Here is a 16,078-nt window from a genome sequence, read left to right on the forward strand (position 1 = left end):
TTTTTTTACGTGGGTACATTAAAACATACTAATAAAACAACTACCTGCACAGTTTGAATCTTCAACATTAAAAAATACTTTGGTTAGAGTTTAATTCTCTTAGAATACATCAGTTTAGATATATTTCTTATATTAAGAGTTATAAACAACTACAAGAAGAAAAACAAGCACAAACATGAAACTGGAAAATTAGAAAAGCAGAAATATTGCCTATAGAATTAAAAAATATTGCCTATAAATGTAAAAAGCATTGGATAATGAGTTTGGTATTGGCTATAAAAAATATTAGCACTTTCTTCGCTACTAAGCAAATGCTTTCACTGTTATAATTTTCAATATTAAAAAATACAACCCGTGGGATCAATCTACGCATTAAAAAGGAACAAATTAAGTTTCTGTTAATCATAACTTTTAGAAGTTACGAATAAGGGTGATGCAAAATTAGAAAAAGTGCAATACAGTATATTTGTATAATATTATGGTGAATACATTACAACTGCCCTGATTTATTAGAAAATATGCATTGTAAAAAACTTCGTATCAAATTACGGTAGAAAGTGCCAGAAATTAGGGTACCGGTACTTTTTACCGTAAAACCCATTTTTACCGGAACATGTTACGAACAAAATTCTGATATACTGTAATTTTTGCAGTAATAAATACAATAAAATCGCTGAATCACTCTGAAAAAATAATAATACTGTAAAAATTACGGTATATTATTTTACTGTAAAAAAGGATTTTGCAGAGTATGTCCCTAAAGTGCCGGTACTTATACCGTAATTTGATCTGGAATGTTTCACCGTGAACGACTCTTTTGGTACAAACAATTCTATTGAAATTTTGCCTTGTAATTATCTTTGGATTAAAAGAGAACACATTTTTAAAATCATAAAATATTGTCCAGAATAAAATTAGTCTCCATATTCTAATTAAGTGAGACTATCTTATTTCAATTCCTATAAACACAATTTTTTAATTTAATGGAAAATAATTAATTTCCTTGATAAAAATCTTGGTCTCAAAGTATAAATTTTGAAGCAATTAAATTAATAAGAGAGGCGTGAGTTAGTGTGACCTAGTGTGAAAAAAAAACCTTCCAGGTATCCTTATAATATAATAAGCCTAATCGTATCCTGAAAAATGATTCAATAATTTCCTAAATACTTTTTTACGTGAAAACCTGAAGTAATTTTATTAAGAATGGAACATAGCTTTAAAAATTATTTTTCCTTAATAATATATTACATAGAAGCTTCTAGTAAAATGAAGTAGGAGATTTAAAGGAAAAAAATGAGATATGATAAAATATTTTCAACGGAATTGGTAGAAAAATAAGGACAAGCAAAAAGTCGAATAACTAAAATATTTTAATACCAGCTAATTTTAGAATATGCGACTAATTAAATTAGATACTTTCCAGTTTCAGGATAGAATTTATTTTTTAATACGCTTATCGTTTTTTCGATATATCACTTCACTTAGTTGATTTTAAAATTTTAATGGTCGTTACAAAATTTTAATACATGACGCTATTAAAATAATGAAGTTAAAATGTACAGATTTGTATGCTCCTAAAAGTTTTAAATATTCTCCTCATTAAAGTGATAGGTTTTTTTTATTCAAAAACTTAAGACAAATCTGAAAAAAAAACTAGATTTTAAAATAATTTGTAAATTGTTAATTTTGAATTACTTAGGCTCAGCATGTATTCTTTATCAAGACATTTTATGATAGAACATCACGTTACGAAATATATTTTTACTGTAATAGTAAGCAGACCAAATAGTCTGGGGAAATAATCCAAATGAGCCTTTTTTTATTTTATTTTATTTGTTCTCGCTTTCAATTGTTAATTCATAGTCTGCTTAAAACACCATTTTATATTTTAGCATTGAAGCAACGTTATTTGAGTTTGCTACAGTACAGAAGATCCAGATTGTTGAACTTTCTTACCATCTTAGGTATTGAATCAATAAAAAGAAACTCACAATTAGGAGCAATCTAAATCACACATGCTTAACTTGATTTAATTATTGCTTGAGATGTAAACAATCTTTTTGAAAAAAAAAATAATAATCGCACGGATGCGTCTGGTCAAGTTTTAATATTACTTAAAATGTAAAATTCTTTTAAAAAATAATTTAGATTGATTTTAAGAGCTGAGTAATATATAGAGTACCCGCAGGTTTTGAAAAATTTCATTAGTGGTAGTAGATTAACGTGCTAGTAGAAATGTTTTTAAAATGTACCATTTTTTATTGAGATTTAGCTACTTAGGATTTTATTCATATATAAAGAAAATCCTTAGTAGAATCCTAAATAATCTGGATTTTCTTCACATATATACAGGAGTTGGACAAAATTATGGAATTACTTCTATACTTACTCATTTTTTTCATATTTCTCCCGAAATACTCAGAGAATTATTTTAAACTATAGAAAGATTTAGGTCATGTGATTTCTCATTCATATCATTGAAGTTTACAGCTTTTAGAGTTTATAGGAACCGGCAACAAATTACAAACAAAAAATAGTTTTTTTGAACACCCTATGCCAAAAAATACAAAAATTAGCTAGTAAACTGTATTAATTACTCTGGTTATCATATGCAACAACTGCACACCATTTCGTTGACCTAGCTTAAATATTCATGGATTTTGAATGTAAATTGTAATTAATAACTAATATGACATTTTAAAATTTTAAAAAAAAATCGTTTAAAAATTGTGTAACATGTATGAAAATTAAAAATCAGCCTTTCATACTGCGCATGCGCAGAAAACAGTTAAATTTATTTTATCATAATTTTGTTCTGAATCTACATTTTGTTCTAAAAACTCATAAAAAAATCCGATTTGAGTACGTTGAAAATTTAAAAGTTTCTAGCTAATGTAGTTTTTGTAAATTTTGAAAGAAAACTGTAAGTTGTAAGGGATTTTCCATGAATTTTATTTACACTATCAAACAAAGTTTATAAAAAATGACATTGCCATAATATTAGACAATCTTCTATTAAACTACGTTTTACACGTTTTCTTTCCTAATACTACCGCAATTTGTTGCCCGGACCATAAATTTTGAATTCTATCATATGAATTGAATTTTGTTATAAGATAAAAAGCGAAATTCGTGGGAAACCCCATATCATTTATAACTTTTAATAAAAAATTAAAAGCTGCTTTGAAAATTGCTGAAATTTTTTTACAAGTTACCAAATACGATTCAAAACAAAATTTAAGTTGTGTCCCGTGCATGTACAGTTTGAAAGGAATACTTTAAACACTCATATCTTCCAAATTCCCAATGAATTTTTTTAATTTAAAAATTAGGCTTTTATTTTTAATTAAAAATTATTCTAAAAAGTTTGCAAAATTTTGTTAAATATTTCTACAGTTAGTCAGGAAACGCAAGGCAAATAAATAAGTTTTTTTTTATAAAAATTTCCATATATCAATGAATATTTAAGCAAGATTTATGCAACTTTGTGCAGTTATTGCATAGGATAACCAAACTATTTGATATAAGTTACATACTTATCGCTTTATTTTTTTGACATACAGTGTTCAAAAACATTCTGGTCTTTTTCATTCGCAATTTATTGCTGGTCCCTCAGCCCTCTAAAAGCTTTAAACTTTATTGATATGTATGAGAAATCGCATGACCTAAACAATTCGAAGTTATAAATATTTATTCACTGAGTATTTCTTGCGAAACGTGAAAAAATAGAGTTAGTATAGAAGTGTTTCCATAATTTTTACCAACTACATATATATATATAAACTGCTGTTTGTAGAAAATGCAACACCATGAAGGAATCATCAGAATCAAATGAAATTCGCAGCAAATGTCAATTATAGGATATTATGCAAATTAATAAAGTTTCAGAGCCATCGCGCGTGCGTGGCGCGCGCAGCGCCCTCTGAATTGATGCTGAAAGCGTATAAATAAAGTGCTGTAGCGGGACGTTGAAAATAGTCTATGATTATTTGTTAGTGGCAAACGTTTAGTGAGACCTGAGTATGCCTCCACGACGGAAGAATAAGAAATTCAAGCAACTTACGGAGTTTGAACGAGGGAGGATAATCGGCCTTCGAGAAGGAGGATTTTCCTATCGCGCAATAGCAGCTCGTATGCAGCGGAACAGATCCACAGTGATGCGAGTTTGGAAGCAGTGGACCGACGAGCACCGAACAACTCGAAAAACAGGCACTGGACGACAGAAGGTGACGTCAGAGCGCGATGATCGACACCTGCTCCGCATGGCGGTGAATGATCGCACAGCTTCCTCCAGGCAGCTGGCAGCACATTGGTCTACTGCTACAGGTGTACAATTGTCGGCTTCGTCAATTCGTCGTCGTCTGCTGCGCCGTGGATTGCGTGCAAGGGTGCCATTATACAGGATTCCCCTCACGGCGGATCATCGACGGCTGCGTCGGCAGTGGGCTCTTGAGCACAGAGACTGGCGAGCTGATTGGCACCAAGTTGTCTTTTCAGATGAATCACGCTTCAATTTGTGGACCCATGATGGCCGTGTTCGTGTTAGACGTTATGCCGGTCAACGCTGCCTTCCTGAGTGTATTATTGAACGACATAGTGGTCGAACACCCGGAGTTATGGTCTGGGGTGCGATTTCGTATCATGGACGATCCAATTTGATACGAATTGAGGGTAATCTCAATAGCAACAGATACGTCCGTGAAGTGCTACAGCCCGAAGTCGTTCCTTTCCTTCAAGGCATCCCTGGAGCTATCTTTCAGCAGGATAATGCACGCCCACATGTTGCGCGGACTGTTAGAGACTTCTGTTCAGCACAACGCATGCAACTTCTTCCTTGGCCTGCTTATTCGCCGGATATGTCGCCTATTGAGCACGTGTGGGATATGGTTGGTCGGCGTCTCACTCGTGATCCGCGTCCTGCAGTTTCCAAAGACGAACTTTGGTTGCGCATACAAGCGATATGGAATTCTCTTCCTCAAGCAGATATTCAACATCTGTTTGACTCCATGCCACGTCGTATAGCAGCACTTATTGCAGAGCGTGGTGGCTGCACCAAATACTGATTTCGGACGCTTAATTTGTTTCTTTTGTTTTGAAAATTTCATCATTTATTTGTATCAGTACAAGTCGTTTCTGCATTAAATTTCATTTGATTCTGATGATTCTTTCATGGTGTTGCATTTTCTACAAACAGCAGTTTATATATATAATTACAGCCGGTCTCCACTAAGGAATTATCCTGGCGTCTTGTAATAGCAGGGCTACATCTCTGTTATCATTGGTGTATTCATAATAAGAAATGCAGTTGAAAGTCATGATACGTTATTAAAAGCTTTATTTAAAGATAGCTGGTGGTTACAACAGTTCACATCTCCACTCCACACAGGAGGGGGTGTGGACAAATCTCCAGATGGTTATTGGAACATGTTATTCAGAAAGAGACTTGCGAAAACAATCGCTCCCGCATTAAATAGTACAGAAATTGGTGTAATTAGGTTACAGTCGTACATTCTATTGTAACTCTACGCACTATGGAAAATCATTTAATGCTTCCTAATATGGAAGTGAAAGAGGGACAAGATTCTAAAAATAACTCCTCCTTTCAAATATAAATCTAATTATTATTCAATGGTATGTTTTCAGCCTTGAATTTCCAAAATAGAATAGCTCTACGCTTACTCTTTAACAAAGACATTTTATGAAACCGAAAGAGCTTTAATTCTTTTATTTATATAAAAGTGTTTATTATTTTTTTATTTTTGTACTATATATATATATATATATATATATATATATATATATATATATATATATATATATATATATATATATTTAGATTATGTCATGAGTTTTTTGTACGAAGAAAGAAAAAATGTATCTCATGTAGCAAAAAGAAAATGTAAAAGAAATGCGAGAATGAAGGAATAAACAAAGCTACATATTTAACAAAGTATTTTTATAATAAAACAATCTTTTTTAAATAGATGAATATAAAACAAAATCACTTATTTAAATATGTTTGGAGTAATGGAACAATTTGCAAACTAATATAAGTGAGTAATGCCTAGTAATGCCTAAATCCTTAAGTATATCGTATAGATTTTTCTCATTTTTATTTACAAACTTTTTTTGCATAAAGCTTAGTTAAAAGTATAAGGCGCAGCTTCAGTTAAAACAGCATCTTAAAAGTAGCCAAACCTTTTCTCGAAATCTCATTAGAATATACAAACAGTATTGGAATCTATATTCCGTGACTTCGTAAAATTTCCGGAAAAGCTTTAAGAGTATTGTGAAATAGTAAAATATTTGCTTTAACCGCTAAAACTGTGGAAATGTAATTAAAGACGCTCTCCACCTTTGGCGCCATCACTCCATCTGTATCTTCCCAGTTTCAAGAGTTTTCATTGGCCTGTTAGAAAGGATTTGTATTTGAAAAGGATTCTTGGAAATAAATTGAAATTCAGTTCACATATCGAGAAGAAGAGGGGAATTTTCGCTGCCTGTGATTAATAATGCAAAGCTATTGGCTGAATTAGAAAAGTGAGTTGAGACCAGTGAGGAATAAAATACTCACCAAAATTGAGATATGAATGTAATTTAAATGAATTTGTCACGCAACAGAGGAAGTTCGCTGAACACCTTGCATATGATAAGAACTTAGTCGATTCAAAAGCTTTGTATACTTCAGATATGTATTTAGTATATCAACATACGCATTTCCCCAAACTAATTTCATTATTTTAGCATTTGAAACTTCTAAAAAGCACTTTAACATTCAATATATAGCATTGCTTAGAAGCGATGTGATAAGTAATCGTGATTTTGTTTTTAAAATACTTTAATGGCTGTGCAAACATTTAATATTATTTATGAAATTGTGCATGTTAAATATTCCCATACAGATGCATTTGCACACTTTATTTATGGCTAACAAATTAAATTTTTTATTCAAGAATTTCAGCACGTATGTTTTTAAATCTAAAAACCCAAAGCCTGCATGGAAAATTACATAAAAATGTTTTTAAATTTTTAATCCGGGGAAAATTTCTTGAGATTGACCATTTTCAAAATTTTGGTCACACTGTATAGGAAAACGTTATGCAATGGAGAATTGTTCGTTTTAAAAATTATTTGCACTTTTTAATTAACTTCCAAGGAAAAACACGGTGCTGTACTTCAGATTATTGGGTTTTATTCTTTGGATAACACTCATTCAATGCTTTTCTCTTCTTCTTCTGAATTTTTTAGTTGATTGAATTTTGATATTCATGGAATTGAGACTGATTTTTCGTGACATTTTCAAATAGCTAAAATAAATCAAAATTATCCTGAGTGCAAATATCAAACGATATTTCATGGAAATATTTAAACAATGAATGGGTTAAATAAGACCCTACAGTTCTTACGTGTTGTGATAGGCAATGTTCACTGTGAAATATATTTGTCCAAATTAGAACTGTTGTACATACTTTGAATTGGTCTAAGGTATACTACTGAGACTGATTCAAGGTTTAAATGTACACGTTTTTCAATTTTGACAGTCCTGACAAAAATAAGTTAATGGCCTTAATAATTTGTATTTAATCTTAAACAGAAGGACATTTTGGTACTTATCTGTTTAATTCTGTTCTTAGAAAAAAGTTCTGTAGTGTTTTATTTTCCAATATAAGTAAACAAGTTTTCCAATATAAGGGGAATTTTTTCAAACTACTCAACTTCAAAAACGTTAAAAAAAGCTTCACATTAGGTATGGCATGTTATTATAGGCAACATCTCTACGCGTTGAATACGAAATTTCTCCATTGAGTGGTGCAAACACTATTTACATCTCTCACAATTCACTTTGGTCTAGGTTACAATTCACTTTGATCCGAGGTGCATTAGACTCAAATAGTGCAACATTCTTTTGTAATGTCTCTTGTTAGTTTGAAGATACAATATTCAAACTGAAATAAATATCTGAATGGGGATGGAGCATTCGCGTCCTAATGAGGTGACCCAGGTTCGAATTCTGCTCCTGGCTCCCACCGATCACAGTGCTGACCTAAAATAGCTTCACTGGTGGACGAATGGATCAGGAGCCTCTTATTGTTAGCTAACCATTCGAAGTTTTCATGGTTTTCCTCTCCAAGTAACGAAAAGTTAGTTACATCAAAAATTCTTCCACGAATGCTAGTTTATTCCAATGAATAATCCAGGAGTTCTCCTGGGTTGGGTTCAAAATTACAAGGCAACGAAATGAAGCATTTATAACCGTAAACTCATAATTGGGTCTGCTGTTCGCCATTGGTTATAAAAAATATTTAAAAAATTCCACTGAAAATGTAACAATAACCTCAAAACTTATTTCGGAAAATTTATTATTAATAACTTCTTAAAAATTTTTAATTTTCAATTTAGTTGGATACATAATCATTTATTTCCTCATAAATACTCTAGAATAGGTCAAAATGCTTCTTGTTTATTTTAATAAATACACTTGTCAAAAAATCTTGATATTTTACTGTAGTCAATATGAAGTGACTCGAATGCCTTAAAACTGCTGCTTACTTCTTTCTTTTTTCATTATTATTTTCATTCTTCCGTGTTTAAAAAATTGTATTGTTTGTTTTGTTTGCCCTTGCAGTTGGTAACTAATTGGATATTTTTAAAACCTTTTCTTAAAATATATACATAGACCTGTATTTATTTATACTGTTGAAACCTGATCGCACGTATAAAAAAATAAGGACGCAGCTGTAAGACTGGAGTGAAAAAGTATTGATTTGAAAAGACTGTAGCTAAAATTTTTGAAGCTCCTGTTTTTTACAAACACTGACTTTTTTTATATGCATAAGAACTTTAAGGTACGGAACAAGGAAAATGTGAACAAACAAAGTCGAAAAACTGAGTTTGAATATTTTTTCTCTTTATTTTTCATTCGTGAAAAAAATAGGAAAAATAAGCCTGGATTTTAAGTCTTTTCCTATTCAATTTTTACTACTTCCAAATCTACTAGGAAGACTTAGTTGAAGGATTTTAGATCGGAACCCGATTTTTTTAAAAAAAAAAATTTAGTCACAAGAGCCGTTTCTTGATTCATTGATATTTTACGGTAGAATTCTAAAATATCTTGGATTTGGGTGAAAATACCTATCAATTGTATGATATTTAGTCTTGAAATATTCTTATTTGTTTATAAAGTTTATACCTTTCAAAAATTTCTTATTTTATACGATAAAGATTTTTCCATACATTTCTTTTTATGAGGAAAATAAAACAAATACTATAATTTATGAAAATCTGGTAAGCATAAAGTGCTAATCAATATTTTTGTGGCTTGGAGCAAAACAGATTTTTCTGCCACAGTTGCTCCACAAGTCTACAGGGTGTCCAAGGCATATTGGGACAAATTTTAAAGGGAGGTAGGTGACATCACAAGTGCTGTGGTAGATGATATGTAAAAATGCCACTGAAGATGTTCAATATTTTCACCATTGCTAGCGAAGCAGGCATAATACCATTGAGTCATTTTTTGACTGACTCACTCAAATAAGACTGGATTTGTTGGATATACGCAGCAGCACAGACGATTTTTGCAATCATATCGGAATTCACAGGTGTTGTCTATAAACGGAAATTTTCATTGCACCCCAAGAAATCCACGCTGCTTAAATCAGGACAGTGTGGTGGTCAGGGAAGCAACATGCACAATCCATCTTGTAAACAACACTTATCGGCGAACAAAGACGTCTTCGACCATAGGTTACCATGCAAATCTGAATCCTTATGGTTTCCCCTACCACCTCTTAAAGTTTGTCCCAACATTCCTGGGACTTATATATCTTCTTATGAACACGAATCAGAAGGTTGTCATCTTTTTTTAACTGACATTCGTATTACCTGTGCTTAATAAAAGCTCTCAAGTGTTATTATTTACAGCAGAGAAGTGAAATTTTATTTTATTTTGAGTGATTTTGGTTATCTTCCATTTACTTTAAAAAATTTATATATATATATATATATATATATATATATAATCTAAATCTTATGTTTAATATTTGGATGGAATATGTTCTAGCAATGATGCAAGATATGAAGTGCAAGTAGTTGAAAACTGAAATTAAACGTGAAAACCGAAAACCAGGTGCAGCTTTTCGAGAGGAATGCTGCGTAATGAAGTTCCTATTTTCGTGCTAGTTCTGGAAGCTCTGCTTCAGAACGATTTTTGAACAGGTAATTATTCTCATTAATATTTACTTAAAAAATTATTGTTTTAAAATCTAATTGTTATAGATAATTCCCCGTGAATTTGAAAACGACTTTAGAGATGAAAAGCATGCTTTTTTAAACATCTGTAATCGTGAAAAAAAGCTAGATTGCGGACGTGAAAACAACAAATGTGCTTCTTTTACACTATCACATAATAAGATTCAGTCCCCTCAGTATGACGAATCTCTAAATTAATTCAAATATTTTGTGCAAAAATTTAATAAACAAATGGCACACATAAATGGGAGAGACAATTTTTAAATTTGTATTAATGTATTCTTTTTTTTGTACATTATTCTTTAGCAAATTGAAAAATACTGAAACTTGTATTTAATTTGAAATATACCTTAGCTTTTTTTTCTTTTTTAATGAATTGATAGCTTTCTTTTTTGGTGCTAGAGCTCAACATAGGCTTTGGCTCTCTGAACATACCTTTCTCCTTTTAACCTTGGATTTTCAGCTTGTTATTTCCATTATGGTTTGATTCTTTGTTAGATCACACAAACTCACTAACGCAGATTTTTAATCCATTTCATTAAATATTTAACAATATTCACAGCGAGTTAAACAAAAGGGGTTCTGATTTCCGAATGGAAATTTTAAATTGGGTTTAAACATAATCAGCAGAAATTAACTTTGACTGAATAAACTAATGAAGTAAATGGTACTTGATATTGAAAGTTGTAAGAATACGATACATAATTTTCAATTTTAGAAAAGTTGGCAACAAATGGCAATCGGGATTAAAACTTGCTCTTTGCTACCGCGGAATTTTGATCTAATTTTTGACATTCCAAAACCAGAAACACACGATGTTCCCTGAAATACATAATTTCCTTCACATCGCTTCCGGCTTTGCAATAAGCTTTAAAGGAATTCTGTAATGCTACAACCGCAACTTTTGTAACTAATTTAATTTGTTGGCAATTTCCGTAACTAAGTTTAAATAAAAACGAAGTTAATAATTGTAAAATTGTTATAATTATCAGCATCAAGATATTGTCTATTCCATCCGTTTATTGTCCATTGTTTCATGCTGAATAGTTATTAAATTTTAAATTTGTGTTCTACATTCAATGGACTGTCTGTACGTATATTGCGATGACAATATATTTTGATTCTTTAAATAATAGATTAACTTTTATGGTCTTTTTTCAATTTGTTGCTATTTGCTCAAAATATTTGTTGTGCGAAACCCAGACACAAAACTTACATCGTATTCGTTCATTTATTTGTATAATAACTTGTTACTAATATTGCAAAAAAAAATTATTCGTAAAAGATGCAAAATGTTGTTAAATCTTTTCCGAAATAATTTTTAAAAATCTTTTTAAAGTATTTTAATTGATATTTAGTTACAAATATATTGTTGCTAAGTAAATAAATGAAATAAATATTCTTATTTAATTTTATAGTTGAAAAAAAGGAAAGTAAGGAAAAGTGAAATAAGAATGCACCCTGCTTGAAAAATATATTATATTTCGAATAGCTAAACTTTTACTATATATATGTATGTATATATATATACATATATTGCGATCTGTAACATATCCAAACGTATATAATAATATACCTTGTGTCTCTTATCATTTGGGCATTTGACAGTTTTCTGCTACATCCAAATGTGTCCATTTCAGGTTTTCATACTTTTGAATTCATCGTTTCGATTTCTTTCTCAATTTTGATGCTTTTTTACTTTTCTCTTTTATTTTTTGCCACGTTAAAAGAAAGAGTTATCCAGACCCGCGAGATATTTTATCTCATGAAAAAAAGCACATTTTCCCTACTCGGGACATTTTTTATGGAAATGAATCGACTCAGCACACTATGATTATACATAGATAAGTTGCACACTCAAAGTGTTGCTTGAAAGAACTTTTCTCGAAAAAATCTTTTTTTTTGAGTGTATGATTTTAAATTTGATTTTGAAGTTGCCTATTTTGAAGTTAAGATTTTTCCATTCTCTTTCAGTTTTTCCTCACCCAGAAAAAGGGCTTTCTTTTAAACTGAAGGCATATTATTTGTCTCATCATATTGCTTTTATCATATTGCATTCTAAAGATTCTTTAAATCCCTCTTGTTGATGTTTAATCTATTCTTAAAATATATTTAGGTACTATCTTAATTGCGTCTATTTGAATGCGGATTGATAGAGTTAAAGTTTAAAAAAAAGAAAAAAATAAGAAAAAAAACTTTTTCCGCCAAAACTTATACACAAAATAACTCGATTATTATGGCTTTTGTACGTGTCTGACTTATATATCATTACACCATTACATTGAGAAAAAGTTTTTAGTAAAATTACCCCTCTGTATGGTAATGACATTTCTGATAAAAAAAAACATTCATCTGGTTTTAAAATCCAAAATTTATAGTTTTTAACAATTAGTTTGATATTTATTTTCGTTCAGATTCGTTCTTATTACTACGCATTTAGTAAAAAATGCAAAACTAAGAAGTATATTTAACCAAAGAAATATTTTTTACGCAATTCTCTCAAATTTCCTGATAAACTTATCAAATTTTACTACATTTACCAAATTATATCACATATTATAAAACAATATTTTATCATTAATTTTACAAAAATTATTACCAAAGAGACTTGGTAAAAATTACCGTGCTTTTTGGTGTCTCCATAGTGCCAAAAGCACAATAAAGTTTGATTGTCTTTTCTTCTCAGTGTATGATCAAAGGAAATATTTAAGTACCAAATATTAAGAACTAAACGTTGATGTCACATTGCCATAAAAAGGTTCTAACCCATAACGTTGATGACATCAAATGTTCATGCCATCAAAAGGTTTTCCAAGCTTGTAAAATTTGGAAACTAAACTATCCCATTACTTTTCGCAATTTCCTAGATTTAATAATTAGAAATTTTAAGAAAAACAAATCTGCAGTTTCAAAAGCTTGCACAACTGTAAAGTGGAATTTTTTTTTTAAATTTGAAAATATGTTAAATGTATATGTTAAATGTTTTACTGCACGGAAAATATAATTCATTGTTATATAAAGTGAAATTTAATCATATCCACCAATGCAATGCTTATTTTGTAAAAATTTACCGACTGATATTTATTTTAAGTTTAAATAGGAATTAATTTACAGTTAAAACTGTTTAAGACTCTTCAAAACTATGCAGCTATAACAGTTAAGAATACGGCCCATATGCATTATTTCCGGGTATTATTGTGGTATTCATCTTTCAAGTCTGCATAAATAGCCGCTCTAGGTATAGTTTTATATATTATTTAGTTCATAAGTTACAGTGATAAATTCCCTTAAACATGGAAAAAATTTTCAATCAAACTGAAATAAAATTATTTTGACAGTGGATGCTGACAGTGAGAAAAATTAATTACAGTTTTAATAACGCTATAAAGATATATAAACGGAACGAAAACTAGATACCATAGAAAAAAATTGAATAATTTTATAGAAAAATGCTTTTCCTTAAGAATTTTTTTAAACTAATATTTAATTTTGCCTTTATTCTTTACACTTTAACTTAACTATATGAAAAAAAAAGGACTGACATGTTTTCAGTAATTTGATAGAGTAGGTTTCGAGTAATAAGAACTAGCCTTTAAATAGTCTGTCTGCTGGATTAAAACGCCCACACAAAAATAATGAAAAGGAAGTTTTGGAGTAGACTTCTATTGAGATATATTGCTTGCATTAAACTGAAAATTTTAAGAATTCAAAATTGGGAGACAATTCTCCAAAGTATAAATTCTTGCAGAAATATTCTGTAGGAGGCTCATTCCAGGCTTTTGAATTAAAGAAATTTGCAATGAAGGTCCATAGAATGTAGCAGAATTAATAAAGATATCAGTACAACAGAATTTCATATACCTGCATTTATTTAATGGTTAGTCTATGCAGGGTGTTCTGTAAGGAATACACTTAGAGAAATAATAAGTCCTTCCTTAGTCCTACATAAAAAAAATCTTTATGAAATAAAGGCAAAAACTATACGCATTTTACTTGGGAATTAATATTTATAAGGCGAAAATGCTTTCGAAATCTGACAAATAACAGTTCGGGAAAGAGAATGTACGAGAAGTCAAAACATGTAAGAGGAAATAGATGAGTTGAAAGACGCTTATGAAGTTGAAAGACGCTACGTTTGCATAAGCATGTGCATATCATGTCTGCTTATTCTAATCCAAATGTATAAGAATTCGTCTTTTCCATTTATCTACCTTCCTCGGTATACGGCCTGGCTTAAGTATCAAAATGCAATCAGATTTTCAATGTTCTGTATACCCGCCTTCTTTAACTATGATTTTTCAGATTTCAATAGTGTTATTGAGTTTTAATTAATATGCTACCTCAATATCTACACTTTTTTGTCCTCATTTTTGATAAGTATTCTAAAAATATTTATTGAAAGGAGTCTTTGCTAAACAACTTGTATATAAAATCTTTAAACATTGATATCTGTGATCTTTCGTAAAAATATAATTGTGTGACTTTTGAAAGCGTCCTTTAATAATATTTAGCTAGATGATGAACAAAAAAAAACAACGTTGACTTTTTATAGCTGCCTACAATTGCTTTTGTTGATTATTAATCAATAAGCAAAATTTAAAAAAAGCTCCGTAAATATTTTGGTAATGGTGCTGCTATTGAAACCACTGTATTTTCCTCGTCATATTACGAAGAAAATTCGCATAATAATTGTATTGCCTGTTATTTACGGATAAGAAGTATTTATGTATTAGGAGCATATTAAATTACCCAGAATACCTTCTCTAAGTTCAAGTCTGTGTTGAGACTTACTCATATAGAAAGTTGAGTTGTCTAGAAACTTGAGTTCAGCGCCTGCTCAAATGTCTATTTTGCTTTTATAAAAATGCGTTCCTTCACGTGAATCACCCAAATATTTTGAAGAATTTATTTAATATTTTATTGATACTTAACGCTTGGCAGTTAAAAACTGGCAGGGAAATGAGTTATATAAAAGTAAATAAGATTTTGCGAAAGCAAAGCAGTCTTAATCTATTGCTTCATATTTGGCAAGTTTTGCACACTAATTACCTATCATCAAATTTATTGGTAGCTAGTTAAAGTCTATCCAAAACCAATTTGCTTGTTTCCCCCCCCCATTCTTCTGTTCTTGTAAAAAAGCAACTTCGATATGTTTGAGACTTGTACTGTAATTAATTTCTTACTTAGACTGTGACAAATTGAAATCTACACTGTAAAACTGTGTTGTAATATCTCTCCAAATTCGGTGTTGATGAGCTACTAACTAACGCTTCCATTAACACCCATTTTGACATATTTTAGAGATCGTCTGTAGATTGTTTTGAATCGAGTATGAAATAACGCGAGTTTGTTGTTGTTTTTCAAGTCCTATACATCTACAGAAGCAAATGTTTACTGTTATTAAATGCTTTTAGGCTCAATAATGCTAAACATGTTTCAATTTCAAAATATCTGTCACTTGCATTAAATAATCTTGTAATATATATTTTTTTCTGTTCTGTTATGCTTAACTCAGTTTCGCTTTGATATTCTGTATGTGCTATGCGTATGCTTGACTTCAAAACTAATTTTAATATAAGAATTAGTGTGTGTGCATCTTGAACTAAAAATAACTTTACTATATTGTAAAATTCAATTTGTCAGGGTAACCTGTAAAAATAAATTTACTGACTTTTGTGTGCCGCATGTCTCATCGTTATTACAAATTTAGTGTTATTGAAGCTAAAAAAAGGGAGCAACAACTTTTCGCCAGGCATCGTGAATCTGAACATTACTGGTGTTTCACTGTACCAAACCAACAACGAATACCTCGAAGAAGAGTGAAAGCCTC

General features: G+C 30.5%; 1 protein-coding gene across 1 annotated transcript in view; it reads right to left on the reverse strand.

Moving 5' to 3' along the window:
* Window positions 1–16,078, reverse strand: part of Fas1 (fasciclin 1 Fas1 domain-containing) — a 276,999-nt gene that overhangs the window by 169,328 nt on the left and 91,593 nt on the right. The window lies entirely within an intron of this gene.

This window comes from Parasteatoda tepidariorum, chromosome 11 (assembly GCF_982258835.1).
Source record: "Parasteatoda tepidariorum strain Cologne lab strain chromosome 11, Ptep-v5.0, whole genome shotgun sequence".
Lineage (NCBI taxonomy): Eukaryota > Metazoa > Arthropoda > Arachnida > Araneae > Theridiidae > Parasteatoda > Parasteatoda tepidariorum.